Source organism: Canis aureus, chromosome 6 (genome assembly GCF_053574225.1).
Source record: "Canis aureus isolate CA01 chromosome 6, VMU_Caureus_v.1.0, whole genome shotgun sequence".
NCBI classification, from domain to species: Eukaryota; Metazoa; Chordata; class Mammalia; order Carnivora; family Canidae; genus Canis; species Canis aureus.
The window spans coordinates 69,221,845-69,237,229 of record NC_135616.1 but is presented as its reverse complement, the minus strand read 5'-3'; the positions used below and the strand labels follow the sequence as shown (position 1 = coordinate 69,237,229).

The following is a 15,385-nucleotide window of genomic DNA, read 5'->3' as shown; positions in this document are numbered from 1 at the left end:
TGCCTCTCATGGCCCAGCATTTCACACAGAGACTTGCCTAATGACTGCGCCCCTGATGAACACACCAAGCTGATGCCTCCTGTTGCCTGGAAATGGACACCAAAATGTCCCATCAAAACTGCCACCCTCAGACTTTATTTGACTTTACTGAGACCCAGCAGCTCACATCATCTCCTCTCCTCACTCAGGAGGTGTCTTCCTTTTCCCTCAGTTTCCTGATTTTGACACTAGATGGAAAGAATTATTTTTTCTCTCTGGCTGCCACATTTGCATTCACTCCAATTAACGCATTCAATTCTCTAAAGAAAAGGCCAAGTTGCCTTTCTGGTTCCTCAGCTTTTCAGGCTCCTGGTCTTAAGGACCATTGTCTTGATAAATCAGAAACAGCAGTGGGGAGCTTATTAGCTGGGTGGCTAAGCCTCTCCCAGGTGCCTTCAGATACCTGCCTATTCCCTTAGACACTGGACATGCCATAAGGAGCATGCACAAGCCACAAAGTGAGGTGCCACGATCACTTGGAAACCCAGCCTACAGGAGCATCTGGGGTGAGCATGCAGGTCTTCAGAAGACACTCAGAGAAAGGCTTGTAAGACAAGATGCAGACATCACATCCTGTGGAGTCTGAAGCATGTGGTAGGACAATTATGGTGGGCTTTCTGCAGTTGTGGAAAAGAATAAAAATGGCCAGTTCCTCAGGACATAAGGAAAAATAGGCCTTGAGCCAGTGGAAACCAAGAAAGAAGCCAGAAAGAAATGAAAGCTTTTCTAGCTTTTCCTTACTATTCCTTTCTACGTTAAAAGCCAATTTTACTAGCATTTTTGTCAGCCAGAGTCCTTTGTAAACAAACATTTCCAAATTCCCAGGCCATTGAAAATGAAGATTCATAAAGCTGTTTGGAGGACTGTAACTTTACCTGCCTTTGTGAATCTTAGTACAAATTAAAGAGTGGCTGCCCTTTTTGAAACAATTGAGTAATGATACTTTATGAAACTGGCAATTCATAATTAGAATATTTAGAGGGGCACCTGGGTCGCTCAGTGGTTGAGCATCTGCCTTTGGCTCAGATCGTGATCCCGGGTCCTAGGATCGAGCCCCACATTGGGCTCCCAGCAGGGAACCTGCTTCTCCCTGTCTGTGTCTCTGCCTCTTTCTCTGTCTCTCATGAATAAATAAATAAAATCTTAAAAAAAAAAAAAAAGAATGTTAGGAACATTGATTTAACCAGAATATCTGACTCATGGGAGAATTTTGCTCTGGAATGGGCTAAGAATTGACTAGCTGGTATCCTGAAAATCCATGTCGTTCAGAAATAGAGGGATGATGTGGCCTCCCAAATGTGATCATTTATTAACTGTGTGAACTTCCAGGCCTTTGAACTCTCTGTGCCTTATTTTTCTCATTTATAAATGAGGGTAATGATATCTTCCCTCCCCACTTGTGGTACTTACACATGATAGGCACGGGCCTGTGCCCAGCACATCTTTGCACGCGGAAACACTCAACAAATACAACCGCAGTTCTGAGGATGATGATAGCCATCATTTTGAATAGTGCTACGACTTGTTCTTTCATCTCTAAATCTTCCCTCGTTCTACCTGCCTCTACACACCGTTGCATCATTCTGGCCTTCCATCCCTGCTCTCCCCACGCCCCTAACACTGAGCCCCCAACACTGAGCCCTGAGCGTCTTCTGAGATTCTATGTTCCGCAGCCCCTCCCTTTCTCATGCAAACAATAAAGAGTTGTCTGGGAATATCAGAGACTCTCCCAGGCCAGCTCTCTCCTCCACAGAGACACCACCCCCCTGCCCTCGTCTTGATTTTCCCCATCATTTCCTCTTTCTCTGGGCCAGACCTGGATAAACTTGTGGTTTCCTTCCTTTGCGCTCTCTGGAGAGCTGAGTCCTGCACACTTGAAAGCCTAAAAACTTGTCATTTCCACCTTGAACTAGTGGCTGACCTCGCCAGACAGCCTGGGAAATGAATTAGTGTCCTTAAGCAGAGGCAGAACGTGAGCAGTGACCCAGCTCCCCTGAGCAACTATGGGAACTGTCAAGGCCTAAGCAAAGTTCCCTTTTTCCCAACCCCTTTAATTATGTTGAAAACTATGTCATATTGTTTTTGAAAAAGTTAATGAAATAGTAGGTAAAGGTGAACCAAGGAACATAATTTACTTGGATTTCCTTGCAAGCTTTTGATAAGGTCCCTCATAAAAGGCTATTAAGGAAAATAGATGACCAGAGGGCTACAGGCAAAAGTCTTTTTGGTGTATTAAAAACTTGTTAAGCTATTTTCAAAGGAAGAATCACTGATGTTGGCTACTTCTTGGAGTGGAGGGAGGTTAATCACAGGCTGTCCTCAGTGTTAGTGTTTGGACTTTCAGTGTTTGAACAATTTATGAAGGAAAAGAAAGCCAAGTTAATCAAAGACGCCAAATGATTACCACGGTGTGAGCTTCCCAGGGTGTTTGGCATGAATGAAGGCTCCTCGTCCATCACCCGCGAGCATAGTCCTTGGAGTGAGAACTGGGCGGGGCCCAAAGAGGAAACTTCTAAGGATGGGAATTAAATCCCGAAAACCATGCAGGGAAAGACAAACAACGCTTTTCATGTGATGGACCAAGTGCAGCCGGGCAGAGGCTGGAGGGAAGGGCGTGACAACCTTGCAAGTGTCCTTCCCACCCTCCCAGCAGATGGTGGTTTAAGGCCATGAAAAATCAGAAATGAGTGGCATGGGTGGAAAGCATTTAAGCAACATGAAGACACCATTTTGCATGCTTTTCATTCCAAAGTTGTAAAAGAATAATTCTACGGGTAAAGGGGAGCCAAAGAAATGTAACAGGGGATAAGGCTCTCCTGGGTAATTCTTGTATTTGACCTCGTGCAGCAGAAGGTTAACAGGGGACCCTCAAGACCTGTTTGCTGTCTACTGTAGGGGGCAAAAAGAAAAGCTTCACTTTTACAAAAGAAGACAGCCCTTCCTTTAAAGTGCTTGAAATCTAACGATACACTTATTATCACAGGCTCACTGCAGCTCCCCACCCATCCACCCCCAAATATTTTCACCCTAAAACAGGACAGAAGGAATTACACGAGTATCTCGATGCTGAAGAGACAAATCCCAGCTTTTCTCCCCCTCATTAATCTTTAGGACACTCCTTATCAAGCCTCACCTGTATTTTTCAAGATCAAAAAGTCCTGAATGCAAAAGTCACACAGAGATCAGTGGCAAAGTGAATTCTAGTCTTAGTTTGCCAAACTTCTTTTCTTCAGCCCAGTCAAGTCATAGCTCTAGTTCATATATACTGTGTTATTTGCATGGTAGGAATGCCTTTATTCTGACAGAGACAGAGAGTGTGCATGAAATAATATATTGGACATAAAAATACTCCTCTTGGGGGCACCTGGGTGGCTCAGTCAGTTAAGCATCCAACTCTTGGTTTTGGCTCAGGTCACAATCTCAGGGCCCTGAGATCAAGCCTCGGATCAGGCTGGGCACTCGGCACAGTCTGCTTGTCCCTCTTCCTTTGCTCCTCCCCCTGTTTGCTCTCTCTCTCTCTCACACAAAGAAAAAAAAACTTAAAAAAAAACCACTCTCTTGAAGAATCCAGCAATAGACCCACACAAATATGGTCAACTTACTTTTGACAAAGGTGCAAAGACAATTCAATAGAGAAGGGATAGTATAAACAAATAGCACTGGAAAAATTGGTGCTGGAAACACTATTTTTTAATGTTAAAAAAAGAAGGGGCTCCTGGGTGGTGCAGTCAGTTACGTATCCGACTCTTGGTTTTGGCTCAGGTCATGATCTCAGGGTCATGAGAGAGAGTCCCGAGTCAGGCTCCATGCTCAGTTCAGAGCTTAAGATTCTCTTTCTCTTTCCCTCTACCCATTCCCCCCACGTGCTCTTCTTCTCTCTCTCTCTCTCTAAAATAAATAAGTCCAAATAAATAAAATAGAAGAAAAACCTCAATACATACCTTATAGGAAGGTTAACAAAAATGGATCATAAATGTAAATGGAATTACAAAATTATCAATTTCTATGAGAAAATATAGAAAACCTTTGCAACATTTGGGGTCGACAGAAAGTTCTTAGATACAGCTGCAAAAGTGTTATCCATAAAAGAAAAAAATGGATAAAATTCGACTTGATAAAAATTCAAAACCTCAGGACCTGAGTCATACGCAGGAACCAAAACAAAAAGGAAACCTCTTATTTTTTTCCAACGAGACTTCGCGACATAAAACCTCTTCTCAGGAACATAAGAAGAAGCATGAGCAAGTAAATTGAAAAAATGGCAGCACCTCAGCTAACTTTTCCCCCAAAATGGGTCAGGTAGACATTAATGGCTCTTTCCTAGTAATTTGTGTGCTTTTATAGTACTTGACACACTTTATTGTCGTTAATTGTCTTGAGCTCATCCCATCTCGTGCACAAATGTCCTCATGGGTTGTGAGCCCCCCTCGAGGGGCAGGGCCAAGTGTGATTATATCCATGCACCCTCAGAACCCAGAACCCAGTGTGATCCGGAACGCGGTGTCAGTACTTGCTGGAAGAGTGAAAGACAGGAGGAGGAAAGCAAGAAAAGATGGGACAGACATTGTGAGGAGAAAGGGAAGGGAAGAGAGTAAGAGAAAAGGAAGGAGGGAAGGAAGAGAGGAATGGGAGTGAAGGAAAGAAGGGAGGGGATGGAAGGAAGGAAGGGAGGGATGGGAGGGAGGGAGGGATAAAGGAAGGGGGTGGGAGGGAAGAAAGAAAGGGAGGGGAGGGAAAGAATGGAAGGATGGGAGGAAGACAGGGAGGGATGGGAGGGAGGGAGGGAGGGAGGGAGGGAGAAAGGAGGGGGGTAGGAGGGAGGAAAGGAAGGGGGTGGAAGAGAGGGAAGGAAGAGAGGGGAGGGAAAGAATGGAAGGATGGGAGGAAGACAGGGAGGGATGGGAGGGAGGGAGGGAGGGAGGGAGGGAGGGAGGGAGGGAGGGAGAGAGGAGGGGGGTAGGAGGGAGGAAAGGAAGGGGGTGGGAGAGAGGGAAGGAAGAGAGGGGAGGGAAAGAATGGAAGGATGGGAGGAAGACAGGGAGGGATGGGAGGGAGGGAGGGAGGGAGGGAAAGAGGAGGGGGGTAGAAGGGAGGAAAGGAAGGGGGTGGGAGAGAGGGAGGGAAGGGAAAGAAGGGAGGGATGGGAGGGAGAGAGGGAGAGGGGAGGAAGGGGGGTGGGAGAGAGGGAAGGGAGGGAGGGAGGGGAGAAAGAGATGGATGTGAGTGGGAAGGATTAAAGGGAAAATGTGCCTACAGTGAAGGAATCAAGGGCCCACAGGGGCTACTAGGGGAGGGGCAGAGTCTGGCGTGAGATGGAGCAGCAGGGGACTAGGGGATCCTCTGGAGCCCCTGGACCCCAAATCAGCCATGGCCACGTGGCCAGGCCACACTCTCTGGAACTGCGCCACCCCGGGTCCCCCGTGCTGCAGGCCCCTGGACATCAGGAGCCACCTTGGGGCTCAGCGTGGTCCCAGCGGCCAAGGCTGCAGGCTAGTGCCCGGGGCGCCGCCCCCCCTGCTCCCCGGCTGCAGGCCTGGGGGTCGGAGCCAGAACCAGCAGGTCAGGGCACAGAGGAGCTGCTGGCACGGCCGGCCTCTCCCGCTCTCCCGTTTCCAATGGCCTGGGCGGCATTGCTGGGGAAACGGGAGAGGCCGGGCAGCCAGCAGCCCAGAGTGAGAACTTCCCCTTGCCAGAGCCAGCTGCTGGCTGCCATCTGGGCAGGGGCAGTGCCAGTTTCCCAAATCTGCCTTCCCTCTGGAAAAGGGGGAGAAAACTGTGCTGAGAAGATAGCTTCTCCCTCCATCCTGAGGCTCTCAGTTAAAAACCCAACAAAACCGGCCTTTGAAAAAGGAAGGGATGGGAAATGCTACTTGCTTGGGCCTTTTCCAGAGGAATTTGCTTCTCCCGCAGCCTTGACATCCAAGAAAAATCTCTATTCGCCCTCCATTTCCCTTGGTTCTTGCATTTTTACTTAGTGACAACCTTTAGTTTTTTTTATATCAAAATCTCACCGTTTGCACAAATAAAAATCGGTTTGTCTTTTACATTTGTCACGGAGGGATGGGATCACCTGCCATAAGCTGAAATTCTCTGAGAGGCGTGAGTTAGTCTTTTTACTTCACTCTCTCCCTTGGATAACCCAGCACTCCATGCATGCTCTCTGCTGGGCTCACTCAGTCCCTGAACGCAGATTGAGCACCTTTTCTAAACCCCGGCACAGGACCATCGATGAAGAATTGAAGAGGATCCTGCTCCTGTTCTCAGAGGTCAGCCAGTCGAATGGAGACATTCCCTCAGGTCCTCCCGGATGTCAGCTGCAGCGTGTCAGCCCTGAGACTACATGTTATTTACTGTGCTACTACTCTGTTCCCAGGGGGCGAGGGGAAAAGAGTTGGCTCCTGACAGAGCACAGAATCAAGGAGATCCTCTGCAAAACCAAGCACGGGCAAACTTTATCCAGGGAGGAGAGTCAACCTATTTAACAAACCACCCACCATGGGCACTGAACAGTCAGGACAAACCCTAGATTTATTTTGTATTTTTCTTTTCACTCCCAAACTCTTCTTTCTCCATCTTGACATCTTTCTTTTTAATGAAGCAAGGAACTGACCCAACAGCCCACCACAGCAAGCGGATGGATGCAGAGAAAGCAGTGCTATATGAGAACCTCATCTTCATGGAGATCCTCACGGTGGGTCTTCAGCTTGCCTCCCAGCTTTGCCGGCATCCTGGTTCTGAAACAACTCTAAACATGCTTATTGTGCTTTGAAGAGTTGGGAAACACAGGCTGAAAGCCAGGGAAGGTCTGGAGAGTGAGGAGGGCTCTCTGAAATAGACGCCTGGGTCTCCCAGCTCCAGAGCCTTAATGGTTAGCCTACCTGGGGAGGGGCAATAGGGCCCTTAAGAAAAAGTGGTTCGTGCTGTCCTAATTCACAACAACAGTGTGCTATCATACTTTTTAAGTGTTTCCTAAGTTAATTTATAATAATGAAAAATATGGGTAAATGCAGTTCGCGTAGGATTGAGCCTATAGTGAGCATTCATTGTTTCACGAATTGGAATGTGAGTGATGCCCTTTGTTCCTCATCATAGTTGCTGAGATAGGCAGGTTAGGCTTTCTCAGTTCCCGTGCTCTGATCCAGCAGAGGTAACTAGCTTGTCCCAGTTGGTATAGTAGGTGGCAGAGCTAGACCAACAGCGGGGTCTCCTGACTTCTAACTTAGCACCCTCTCCCTAACCCAAATTCCTAACTGGTTATATGAACTCCAGCATCCTAGTGATGATGATACTCACTTGAGAAATGAAATTAAATCGGAAGTTGCACTGCGGTATACACGGATGAAAACATAGAGGATCCACGGGGTAAGAGCACCAGCTCTGACTCCTGGTGCTATCCTCTGCTGACTATGTACTGTTGGGCAAGTTAGCCAGACTCTCCAAGTCTCTGCTTTTTTATCTATAGAATGAAACAGCCTCTTTCTCACAAGGCTGCTGTAAGACTGAATGTCCCTGGTCACAGGGTCCTGCCTAGACTAGGTGCTCAGTGCATGATAGTGTTCTTTGTTCTTTGTATTATTTATTTCTGAGACAAAGCCCTCCCTGGGGCTGTTTTTGACTGCTCTGAGCTACCAGGAGCTCTTGCTGTCTACTAACTGTCTCCTGCGTGAGGTGGGAAAGAGCCATTCGTTCACACGTTAGTATTTTTCAGAGTGTGACATCGATCTATGTCCTGCCCAGGAATGATGCTTGTCTGTTTATTGGGCACTGACTCTTTCCAGGCATCTTCTCATACTTTAGAAATATTAATTCAGTTTATCTTCCCAATTCTGTTAAGTAGGAGCTATTAAAATCCCTATTTTACAGACAGGAAAAGTGAGGCACAAGGAGATCAAATCACACATCTAGGAAACGGCAGAGCCAAGATGCAAACCGTGGTCCAGCCCCAGAGCCTGTGTGATGACCCACCTGGTATAGGTGGGCCCTCCTTCTAACAAACAATATGCCTTAAATCAAAGAGCTGCAAACAGAGTACCTAACCTTCCGAGTCCCTTAAATCTCACTCTGAAATCTTTCTCCTACTTTCCCATCAAAGCTTGGTCACTAATGGAGTCTCTTCCTAGAAGTTTCTTGAGGCCTGAGGTCTGATGAGCCAGAGTCACTGAATCGGACTAACTTGCCTTAAAGTCATAGCTCTAAATTCTTCACCAAAATCAATTTTCTAAGTGCTTATCAAGGCATAGCACCTTGGCAGACACTGGGCTGAGATATTACTAGGAAAGTGTTTCCTGTCCTCTGGGGACATGAAGTTAAGGAAGACAAGACGGGTGCAGATGCACATATGGAAATGCCAATGGGCAGAAGGCATTCAGACAGATTCTAAAAGGATCATGGAGATGGAGAAACCTTTGTGTAAGTACAGCCTGAAGGAATTAGACCTGCTCATGGCCCCAAAAGCAGTCCCTGAGGGAATATGAAGAGACTTTACGCCATCATGAAAAGGGCAGGCAGAGGAAACACAAGTTTGTTGACAAATCCCAAAGCTCTAAAACCAAGAGACATCTCCTGGTTTGAAGGAGGAAGTTTCAAGACAAATAAAAGGTCTTAAGAGGTGTTTCAAGAAGGGACCAGACCAAGCACAGCCATTGAGAGAACAAAATGTCCTACTCGCAAACCCTTAGGTTTCCCCATGAAACCCAGGCTCACATGCATAACAGGCTCACGTGAAGATCTCACAGGGGACTCTGCTGTTGATTTAAAAAAAAAAATAAAACAACGTATGAGTTTTATCTCTTTATCTCCTCAGTTCAGAGGGGAAAAAAAGGACACAATCTGTTCTCCCAGTGGGATGTCCACCTGATTAGATGTCATAAAACAGAGTAGTCCTTTAGTTAATAATGGCTGGAATACCTCCGACCCACAGTTACTGGAAAGAAAAAAAAAAAAAAAAAACACCTAACTACAGATAAACTCCCTAGGGCTTCAGATCCGTTTTTGCAATAAGCTGTGTTATGAAGGAAACCTGGCCCCAAAAGATAGTTTGAATGCAAAATAAAGATAGTTCACATGCTTTGAAGCCGATACAGGGCTCCTGTGGAAGCACCAGAATCATATTTTTGGAGGATCATTATATTTCCTGCTTCAGACTTTATTTGGGTCCCACCGTTCTTTTATACCAGTCCTATTTTTAGTCCTCAGAGGCACCATGCCCCGCCAGGCAGGGGCCTCAGCAGGGCAGGTCTGGGCAGGGGCCTCAGCAGTGCAGGTTGGGTGCCTGGAGAGGCAGGAGAGCCAGGTGGGGAGGTGGCAGGCAAGCTTCCAGGAGCAGGTGCAGTTCATAGGGCCAGGCAGGCTGGAGGCAGGGCCTTGGGGAAGGAGGGGGTCACAGGGAAAAGATTAGAGGAGCACCATGGGTTTAGGGAACAGGGCTCCAAGGCCCAGGAAGCCAGTGAATGATCAAGAAGGGGCTAGAATATGGACAAAAGAGAGATGGGCAAAGACTCCGAGCTCTGTCATGTACCCTGTCACAAAAGAATGGGCAGGGGCTTAAATGTATGGGTTTGAGAACCTCGAAGACATTTGTCAAGTGATGAACAGATATGTCTTTTACGTTGACTTCTCTTCTGTGAGGTAACTAAAATAGTCAAGTTCATAGAATCAAAGACTGGCATGGTAATCACCAGGGGAGGGGGAAATAGAGGGTTACAACAAACCCACATCAAGTGTCAGTTAAGAAGATAAATAAGCTCTAGAGGCCTGCTATACAGCATCATACCTATAGTTAACAGTACTGTATTGTATACTTTAAAATTTAAGATGTCGGGATCCCTGGGTGGCGCAGCGGTTTGGCGCCTGCCTTTGGCCCAGGGCACGATCCTGGAGACCCAGGATCGAATCCCACATCGGGCTCCTGGTGCATGGAGCCTGCTTCTCCCTCTGCCTGTGTCTCTGCCTCTCTCTCCCTCTCTCTGTGTGACTATCATAAATAAATAAAAATTAAAAAAAAATTAAAAAAAAAATAAATAAAATAAAATAAAATTTAAGATGTCAACACATGTCAAGAGTTCTCACCACAATCAAATAAGTTTTATGAAAAGCATGGATTTCTGCTAAAGATGTACAGGATGAGTTTGATTCAGGCAAGAGCAGATGCACCAGGCTTGCAAGCCCTACAATCAGAGGCCCTCAGAGAAAAAGACAAAAACACTGGTGGTCATTAAAAACTGTTGTAAAAGAAAACCTTAATCTTCAATTAGCATTCATTCATGCTCTCTTTGATCCCACGAGAGATGCCACTATTGGTGGAGACAGAAGCAAAGCAAAGCACAGGGTCTCCTGAGCGAGAATTAGCCAAGACACATTCTTTATGTGCAGGGATTTTAGCTTGATTCTTTATCTGGGTGATGGATTCTTTATCTAGGTGGATCTCTAGACTCCCTTAGGTGTTAGATATAATGATATACCCAAATTCTTTTCTGACTTCCAGTCACTTCCCACCATTTCATACTTGCTTGGCACTTTTCATTCTGTGTGTCTCCGAAAAAATAACAAGGAAGTCAAGAAGAAGCGCAGAGGAAGTAGCCATACCAAAAAATTAAAAAAAAAAAAAAAAACAAAAAAAACAAGAGATGGATTTGACCCAATCATCCAGTTGTCTTTATTTCCAGTTAGAATAGGCCTACCTTTCTTCCCTGTGGAATCCTCTCTTCCTTCCCATAGCCCTGTCCTGATCCTTTCGCCCTTTATGCAATCAATGTATCTCTACTTTTGTCTCCCTCTGTATTCCTCCCCTGGATGCTTGTGGGGTCAAAAGAGGCCTGTGGAGAAACAGGGAGAAGTAAGACCTCAGAAAGGCCCCGGATAATTCAAGTCCCATGTAGGAAAGGCTGGGAGGAACCACATTACTGATGGCAGAGGTAGGAGGTGGTGTGCCATGATGGCCATCTTCTGGGAAACAGATCTCAGAAATTGCCACCTGGTTTGGCCCAACCCTTTATAAAGGAAGATACAAAAGGCATTAGACAAGAAGACTGTGCCAGAACTCTGCAGGAAAAAAAGAAAAACAGGAGGCAACGAATGGATGGGCCTTGTAGAGCTGATGGCCCAAGCCCCCCGGAAAGCAGTGGGTACCACAGCAGCATAGGGTCCAGCTAGTCACGCCATCCTCCTCACTGCACTGTGGTGCACCCAGACCAAGCCTGCATCATTCATTTGCCTGTGTATTCGTGTCCCTTCTAAGTACCATGTGCTGTGCTAAGTAATGAAAATCTATAAGACATTCCCTACTGGTCAGTGTGCATCTACTGAGAATATATGTTGTACACAGCCCTTGGAGGAAGCACTAGGATGAATGGAGGCGAAGACAGGAGACAAAATGAATGGAAGACATGTTCCTGGTCATCAAACTGGTTGCAGGGACAAAACAAATCCTTGTGAGATACAGCTTGGCAAAACAACTTAGAGAAAACCTTGTTCTTTTTAGCAGCACATTCTCCCATAGAAAGAGACTCACTTTGTTGAAAAAGATGCTGGCCTGCCTTCCGAGGCATTAGGATCACTTGATGTCTTCGACTAAGAAGAAAGCTACATTTCTTTTTCTTTTAATTTAAAGATTTTATTTATTTGTTCATGAGAGACACAGCGAGAGAGGGAGAGACAGGCAGAGGAAGAAGCAGGCTCCCTGCGGGGACCCTGATATGGGACTCGATCCTGGGACCCCAGGATCATGCCCTGAGGCAAAGGCAGATGCTCAACCACTGAGCCACCCAGGTGCCCCGAAAGCTACATTTCTCTGAAAAGAAAAAGAAGAGATATGCAGTGGCCGTTTCAAAGAGAGTTTCAGAGAGTGGGAGAAGGAGACCCAGGGAAACCCTACCAAGAGAAGGTGAACATCTCTGTCTTTAATCATTGCTGGGTTTTGTATCTTGTAGCATTCTCCTTCATCTCCCCAAAGTCACAGCCAGTTTTCTATTACTCACTGATGCTCTGGGGGGTTGGGTCTGTCTTGAGGGGATATGGTAAAGCTTGGAGACTCACTTCAAAACGGTCACAAGCAAAGGCAGAGGGTTCTCCTGGGAGATCTACTACATAGGAATTACATCGAGGGCACATTTTTAGCAACGCATTAGCAAGTTTAGCTGTGAGGTGCATGTGCTCAAGAAGTTGAGAGTTAGAGAAGTAACCTGAGGATGGGCAGATAATCAAGGCAGTCTTCCTGAAAGAAGTAAATTTTGAACCAAATGTCCCTTAGGAGATAGATTCAGGTTATAAGCACACACTGATACCTTGATAGTTCACAGAGACCCAAAACAACACACACTGTTTCCCAAACTCACCTCAAGACCCAGACATGTAAAGACAGGCACACATGTGTACCCAGCTATGCCAACACCTACCATAGAGGAAAATTTAGGAATGCATCAGGTTGTAGATCCATATATACAACCAGATATCACTCAGCAATTTTTAGTCTGTAAAAGTGGCCGTTGCTCTGAGATGTACAAAAGTCTTCATTAGTATTAAAACCGCGTCCCTGGCAAAGTGCAGAGAAGTCGAATTTATAACCTGTTAGACATTTTTAGTGGAAAATGCATATACATAGCAGAGAAGGTTGGGCAAATGCCTCTTGAAACTATTACTTCACAAAGCTAACCTGGGTCCAGGGCTTCCACAGAGAAAAACTATCCAATCTCAGTAACATTCAGGATCATCTCATCAAAGTCAGAATGGAGGCTCTAAAGGACACAAAAAGGCAACTCAGAAAATAAGAAATATGAATAGCCAATGATGTATATATATTAAGTCAGCCTCACTGGAAGTTAAGGCAATGCAAATAGAAATGACATGATGTCATGTTTGCCCTACTATGCAAATTTTAGAAAGAATTTAAGAGCTCAGTATTGGTTCAGATGGGAGTGTGAAGGAGAGGGCTCTTTTTCACAGCATGAGGAGTAACCCTCAGAGGGGGCCACATCCACCAAAACCCTGCACATGAGCATACCCTCGATTTGTAAGTCCACTTCTAAGTCTGTCTTGATGGAATATCCATATAAGTGCATAGAGACGTGTTATGTAGGGATTTTCATCATACTGGTCTTTAAAATAGTAAAAAATTAGAAAGTACCTAATATCTAGCACAACTATATTATTTTAAAAAGTGTGATATCCATTCAATGAAATACTGCACATCTATTATAAGAATAATGTCAAGTTTCATGACTTAGAAAAATGTTATAATACATAGCAAGATGTTGTAAATGAGAAAAACAGATTCCATACGACACATAATATGATACTCTTTGTAATAACAAAACTAGGTAATGCATTTGGTGGTTCGACCAGAATATAAGCTGTTAAATGTTGTCTAAGAAAGTGCCTGGCTTCAGAGTCAGGCAGCCCAAATCCAGATTCTTTATTCAAACCCTTGTCTCTACATATCTGTAGAGAAAAATCTGGGAAAATGGGCATCAATGCATCAACAGCAATGCATCACACAGCTCTGGGTGGTGGGATCACTCAAGGTTTTGTTTTTCCTTCTCACTTGTCATTTTCTCAAAATTAATTTATTTTAAATGGATGTAAATAATACTTGTAAACAGCATTTAATTTCCTTTAACAAATGCTTTCTCTGGCCAGAAGCTGAAGAAAAGTAAAGCAGAGGGGAGGGGTTCTTAAGGGAAAGAGAAAAGATGAGAACTAAGTGGAGTGATCATTAGTTCTCCATTCCCAGGACCAATGGCCCTATAAAAAGATAAGATTTTCATTTCCCAAAACAAGGTAGAAAAATTCCAGAACCTACAAGCCCTCTAACTTCCTATGTGTTCTTTCCTGTGTCCTTCAACTCGAAAGGATTCCAGGACACTTCCTTGGGGCTGCCGCTGATCTGAACAGGCACACAGTGGCCCCAAACAAAGGGTCTCCTGCTGAGCCATCTCCATGTAGATACAATCATGCAGGTGCCACTGTCCAACTTGATTTTCCACTGTTTCTTGAGTTTTGTGCTGGGCATGGGGTGACCATGAGGGGTGCTATTTATTTATTTTTTAATATTTTATTTATTTATTCATTCATGAGAGACAGAGAGAGAGAGAGAGGCAGAGACACAGGCAGAGGGAGAAGCAGGCTCCATGCAGGGAGCCCGATGTGGGACTCCATCCAGGGTCTCCAGGATCACGCCCTGGGTTGAAGGCAGCGCTAAACCACTGAGCCACCCAGGGATCCCCGAGGGGTGCTATTTAAATAAGAAACAGTCTCTGCCTTCAAAAAACTTGGTGATTATTGGGGAGACAAACTGAAAGCATACAAAGTACAGTTGACCATTGGACAACATGGGTTTGAACTTCACAGGTATGCTTTCAACGTGGATTTTTTTTTTAATATAAATACGGTACAATCCTATCAATGTATTTTCTCTTCCTTATGGTCTTCTTTTTTTAAAGATTTTATTTACTTATTAATGAGAGAGACACACACACACACACAGAGAGAGAGAGAGAGAGAGAGAGAAAGAGAGGGAAAGAGAGAGACAGGGAGAGCGGAGTGTCAGAGGGAGAAGCAGGCTCCATGCAGGGAGCCTGATGTGGGACTTGATCCTGGGTCTCCAGGAACAGGCCCTGGGCTGAAGGTGGCGCTAAACCGCTGAGCCATCCGGGCTACCCACCTTATGGTCTTGTTAATAACAATTTATTTTCTCTAGTCTACTTTGTTGCAGGAATGAGGTATATAAAATGTACACGAAATAGGTGTTAATCAACTGCTTATTTTATCAGGAAGGCTTTCAGGCAAGAGTAGGCTATTAGTGGTTAAGTTTAGCGAGAGTCAAAACTCATATGCAGATTTGCGACTATGCAGTAGGTTGGCATCCCTAATCCCCATGTGGTTCAAGGGTCAACTGTATTGTAGGGCTCATAGGAGGAGGCATGAAGGGAGGCTACCTAATTCCTGGAACATCCTATACTCACCTCTATCATCAAGCTCATTTCATTCTGTATTTAATTCTGTGCTTTCTCATTCATCTGTCCAACAGTTGATTAACTCCTTGGGGACTGGTGCCATCTCTCCTGTTCACACTTGTGTCCCAGCAACTGGCACCAAGTAGCGTGCTTAATCAGCAGCTTTGTCTGAATGACCGTCTCCAAATGGAGATGGCTCAGTTGGCAACCTCTCCAGCATGTCCCACCAAGGATCAGGCTGAGGGAGAGGCTACCCCCAGAAGAGAGTATCCTAGAAATCTCTCTGGCTCAGACAGAGTGAACCCGATGAACAGATAAGAAGAGGAAGGAAGGAATTTCTAGGCCTAGTGAATGCCAAGACCAAGTTTAAAAACAGCTGATTTGGGGGCACTTGGCTC

The 15,385-nt window shown here is 45.4% G+C and overlaps 1 protein-coding gene across 31 annotated transcripts in view; it reads right to left on the bottom strand.

Annotated features, from left to right (window-relative positions):
• The window catches only part of LOC144316322 (uncharacterized), a 197,132-nt gene that overhangs the window by 100,118 nt on the left and 81,629 nt on the right, over window positions 1-15,385 (bottom strand). The gene's annotated exons all lie outside the window — the stretch shown is intronic.